Genomic DNA, 6013 nt, shown 5'->3' with positions numbered 1-6013 from the left:
TTTTCACCCGGAAACACTTACGATAATCGTTTAAGCCCCCTCACATTCCATGAAATAATCTTAGGATTCATTGATGTTCTATGATAGCCCTTTTCTTACCTTTATTTCTAAGAACACTACCTCCCTTTCCATTATAATTGATCATGCACGACAATCAGTTCAATTCCCTTTCCTTTTTTAAAACGAATCTGGTCAAAAAAGGTTGACCAGCCTCAATAGCAATCAAGAGAGCTCTAAATTCTTCCTCAAATCCATCACAAGAAATACTCACACAATTCTTTATTTCATCCACATTTCTCAACACTCAATCAGAAGATTTATGATTCCATTATATTCCAAGGAGTACAGAACATAATGGGTTAGAAGTATACTCCTTATCAGATTCAATCAATTCCGCAAATTCACCAACCTCATACTCTTCTCTTCTATAAAGAGCTAGCTACAACTCTAAATTATTATTCTGAGAACTAGGGACCTCAGACTTCATAATTTCAGCAACACACTAAGCATGTTTCCTCGCCCCCCCCCCCCCAAATCCCCATCAGCCTCTTCCACCATCACTTCCCCTACTGCTTTTTCTACCCCTCCACTCCCCCCTCCCACTCATCTGAGAATACAAAATATATTTCAAATCCTCATTACTACCCTTCTCCTTGAATAAAACAGCTTGTTCACTTCCTAAATCTGAAAAAGTCAATATTTTCCCTATCACTGAGAAGCTTCCCATCATCAGAAAACCTGCATAACTTTCCCCCTCCCCCATCAACCCTTTCTATGAAACAAAACCCTTGAAATGACTTGAATGTAGGCTGTCATATACTTTGTCACCAATCAGACTCTTAGATCTCTTTTGAGTTAAGATCGCTTCTGTGCAACTCGTCACCAAGAAGCACCTTGGAGGATCGCCAATAGTCGTCAATCCATTCTATGAAGACGATGGACCCATTGGAACCGTCGAGCGAATGGGCTAAGCCACCTTCTCTCCTATCAGGCAAGAGGGGCTTCTCTGGTTGGGCAACCCTCCGAGGGGTCCAATCGACTTCCCCTGCTGATCCTTAGGCCTCCAGAAAACAGATATAGCAACTAGGCCTCTAACAAGTCCACCTCTATTTCCCTCTTCTTTCAAACCAGTCAACTCCCCAAATTATTTTTCATTAATAACGGGGGGCCCAACTTATTACCCAAGCCCATCATTAGGCCCAACCCTCCATCTACCTTCTTCAGCATAGAGTTGAGCCTCTCCTTCCAACCAATTAATTCAAAGCCTAAATGCTACAAGGACCCTTCCACTTCTCCAAGTCTTTGCATCACCTCGGAATGCCATCCAGTTGCACCACCAAAATAATTATACCGAAGCTCTGTCCCACCTTTCTTCCTCAATCATCCTTCCAGTAGTAATTCCACATTCCTATTCTTTTCACCACCAAAACTCTTGGACAATGGAGCAAGTTTCAATAGTACCACCACATAAATAGCTCCACTAGACGAGTTATCTCCTCCATGTCAGCGAAAATTTACCACTATACAGATTTTAGTCATACCTTCCTTATTTAGACAATATTTTGTATTCCTTATTTAGACAATGTTTTGTAGCTGTAAATAGCTTGATCATAACCTTAATCATGTAAATTAGTAGGACTTTTATAGCTTCCTTATTTAGCTAGATTTGATTGTTGTAATGGCTAATTTCCAACCTTGTAATTAGTGATAATGTTCTATATAATGAGAAGAATCCTCACAAAGAGGTCATTCAATCCAATTTGACATGGTTTCAAAGCCATAACTTACCAAATATTTTTGGTTCTTTTTCGTGGGAATTTTTTTGGGGGACGATAGTGTTACTGTCAGCACTATCTGTAAGGATTTTTTTTCTCTTCCTCATTGTTGGGCTATGACACCTTGGAGTTTCTTTGGTTCTCGGCACTATCGGCATGGTATGGGATCTGAGTGATCGTGCTTGTAGTTCTCGGCAGTTTTTGTGGAAGCCTTTAGGGTTCTCATGAGTTTTTGTGGAAGCCTTTGGGGTTCTTGGCAGTTTCTATGAAGTTTTTTGGTTCACGGCAGCCTGTGTTGTTTGTTGGTTCACGACAATTCTGTCCTTTTTTGGTTCTCAGCATTTTCACTTTCTGATATTCTGAGTAAACCCATCAGAACCTTGGTACTCAGTAGGTACGTGGGCAAGTATTCTTCTTGGCTATTTTTTTTTTTTTCCTTTACGAGTATCATGTCTTCAGAATCCTTTGCTGTGAAATTTACAAGTAAGAATTTATGCTTGGGAATTTCAATTTTGCTTATTTCTTTTGGGGAAAGAATTATGGGGTCATATAGATGGTAGTGATCCCACTCCTACTGAGCTTTCTAAGTTGGCTCAGTGGAAGATCAAAGATGCCAGGGTGATGACATGAATTTTAGGCTTTATTGATCCTCTTATTGTTCTCAATCTGAGGCCATATAAGACTGCTAAAACTATGTATGAATACTTAAGGAAAGTGTATTATCATGACAATTCTGCCCAGCGTTTTCAGTTGGAGTACAAGATCGCCAGTTACACATAGGGCAATCTCTCCATTCAAGATTATTTTTCTTGGTTTAATAATCTGGGGAGAATTTACTAACATGATTTATGCCGATGTAGCGAAAGAATCTCTCTGTTGTGCAGGAAGTTCATGAGCAAAGCAAGCGAGATCAATTTTCATTTCATCTTTCCTTTGATTGCTCCACATGCAAATTAGGTAAAAGTAAGTCCCTCTCATTTCCCTCTCATGGTAGTCATGCTAAACAGTGTTTTGATGTGATTCATAGTGATGTGTGGGGAATTTATCCTGTTATTTCACATGTGAATTATAAATACTTTGTTACTTTCATTGATGATTATTCCAAGTATACTTAGATTTATTTTCTACGTTCTAAACCTGAGTTTTTCTCTATCTTTCAACAATCCATCGCCTATGTTGAGACTCAATTCTGATCAGGGATTAAAACTTTAAGGTTTGATTCAGGTGGCGAATATATGTCTTGTGAGTTTCATGAGTTTCTCCAACAAAAAGGCATTGTTTCTCAACGCTCTTGTCCTTATACACCTCAGCAAAATGGTATTGTTGAACAGAAAAATAGACATTTGTTGGATGTTGTTCGTACATTATTGCTTCAATCCTCTGTTCTGCATAAATTCTGGGTCAAAGTCTTGTCTACGACGGTTTATTTAATTAATAGATTGTCTTCCAGTGTCTTGAATTTTGATACTCATTACTTTCGTCTTTATCATCAACATCCTCGTTATCTGGATATGCATACTTTTGGTTGTGTTTGTTTTGTTCATTTGTCATCCCATGAATGTCATAAATTATATGCTCAATCTGTTAGGTGCACTTTTATGGGTTATAGTATTTCACACAAAAGTTATGTTTGCTATGATCCATACTCTAACAGATTTCGTATTTTCCAGTCATGTTGTTTTCTTTTAAAATCAATCGTTATTTTCTACTCATATTGAGTCTTTACCTGACATGCATGTTTTGCCGCATTTTGATGACTTGACTTATTCTCCTGATCGATTCAAACCTGGACTTGTGTATGAGCGGCGACGACCAACTTTGCCCCTTCCTGAGCCTGATCTGTCATCTAACCTTGCTCAGACTGGCTCTTCTAATGGTGATCCAGACTTTGACATAGTTCCTCGACGTTCAACCAAGGTATCTCTGTAACGCTCCAATTGAAGGCCCAAACAACATGGCCTATACTCCAAAAGGACTAGTCAATGATACAATTGGAGCCCCATTAGAACTTTATAGAACTTCTCCTTCCCAAGCAATGTGGAATCCCATACACCGCCTACCCTTATCCATATCATATGAGGTATCACAATTTACCCCCTTTAAATTCCTGGCGTCCTCGTCGGGCTGTCCATTGTAGGTGGCATGGCTCAAGTTCCACATTTTAAGTTGGGATAGGCTCTGATACCATTTGTAACGCCTCAATGGAAGGCCCAAACCACATGGTCTATTCTCCAAAAGAACTATTCAATGACACAATTGGAGCCCCATTAGAACTTTATAAAGAGCAAGAACTTCTCCTTTCCATTCAATGTGGGATCTCATACACCACCTACCATTATCCAAATTGTATGGGGTATCACAATCTCGTCCCCCTGATAGATATGGTTTTTCACATACCTCTATCCATGCTACTTTGTCTTCCATTCCCAATGTTAGGTTATTTCGAGGCAGTTAAACATAAATATTGGCGTGAGACGATGACTGAAGAACTTCGGGCTTCTCTAGGACAATCACACATGGGATGTTGTTCCTTGTCCTACTAATATTAAAGCCATCGGTTGCAAGTGGGTTTACTCGATTAAGCTACGTTCTGATGGGACTCTAGATCGGTATAAGGCATGGTTGGTTGCACTTGGAAATAGACAAGAGTATGGGGTGGACTATAAGGAGACTTTTGCTCCGGTTGCCAAGATGACTACAGTGCGAATTGTTCTATCTATTGCTGCCTCCCAAGGTTGGCCCTTTCATCAAATGGATGTCAAAAATGTCTTTCTTCACAATGATCTCAAAGAAGATATCTACATGACCACTCCACCTGGATTGCCGTCTTCTTCTTCCTTGGATGTCTGTAAGTTGAAACGCTCATTATATGCGTTGAAACAAGCTCCCCGAGCATGGTTTGATAAATTCATATCCACCTTGCTTCAGCTTTCCTTTAAGCATAGTCAATATGACTCCTTTCTATCTCTCTGCAAGACATCCACTAGCATTGTTCTTCTTCTAGTTTATGTTGATGATATTGTTATTATGGGGATAGATTCCACTTTGATTACTCAACTGCAGCAGCATCTTCAGGCCTCGTTTCATATGAATGATCTTGGTCCTCTTATGTACTTCTTGGGATTGGAAGTTCATACTGATTCATCCAGCATTTTTCTTAATCAACATAAATACACTCAAGATTTGATTACTTTGGCAAGCCTTCAGGATACTTCTTCTATGGATACTCCTCTGGAAGTAAACATGAAGTATCGTCGTGAGGAGGGAGATCTCCTTTCAGACCTGACTGTGTTTCTATAGTTAGTGGGTAGCCTGAACTATTTGACTATTACTTGACCTGATATTTCTTTTGTTGTCAAGAAGTTAGTCAGTTCATGCAGGCTCCATGTCATCTACATTTAGCTACTATTCGTCGAATTATTAGATATCTTCGAGGGTCCCCTCGCCGTGGTTTGTTCTTTCCCGCAAGGACTCCTCTTCGCCTTGTTGCTTATAGTAATGCTAATTAGATCAAATGTCCTGATACATGACAATCTGTCACGGGTTGGTGCATGTTTCTTGGTGACTCTTTGATTTCTTGAAAGAGTAAGAAATTGGATCGTGTCTCTAAATCTTCCATTGACTCCGAATACCATGCGATGTCGGCTGCTTGTTCGGAGATTCTGTAGCTTCATGGGCTCCTAGCTGAGCTTGGTTGTGCTTAGTCGAATCCTACTGCTCTCCATGCTAACAATACTAGTTTCATTTAGACTGTTGTCAATCCCGTCTTTCATGAGCATACAAAACACATTGAGGTGGACTATCATTCCATTCGGAAAGTCTTGGAATATCGTATTATTTCTCTTCCTCATATTTCCACGGACTTCCAAATAGCTTATGTGTTTACCAAGGTCATGACACGACAACATCATCAATTTCTTGTAAGCAAATTGATACTTATTGACCGACTAACATCAATTTGAGGGGAGGGAGTGTCAACAGGAATTTATCACTCTACAGATTTTAGTCATACCCTCCTTATTTAGACAATATTTTATGTTCCTTATTTAGACAATATTTTGTAGCTGTAAATAGCTTGATCATAGCCTTAATTTTGTAAATTAGTAGGACTTTTATAGCTTCGTTATTTAACTAGATTTGATTGTTGTAATGGCTGATTTCCAGCCTTGTACAAAGGAAAAAACCATTAATAATACGAATATAAAATTAGGCCATGGTCTCTCTTTATAAAGAGTTAG

The sequence above is a fragment of the Juglans regia genome, chromosome 1, assembly GCF_001411555.2.
Source record: "Juglans regia cultivar Chandler chromosome 1, Walnut 2.0, whole genome shotgun sequence".
NCBI classification, from domain to species: domain Eukaryota; kingdom Viridiplantae; phylum Streptophyta; class Magnoliopsida; order Fagales; family Juglandaceae; genus Juglans; species Juglans regia.
The sequence above is the reverse complement of the archived record's forward strand: the minus strand, read 5'-3'. Positions refer to the sequence as shown.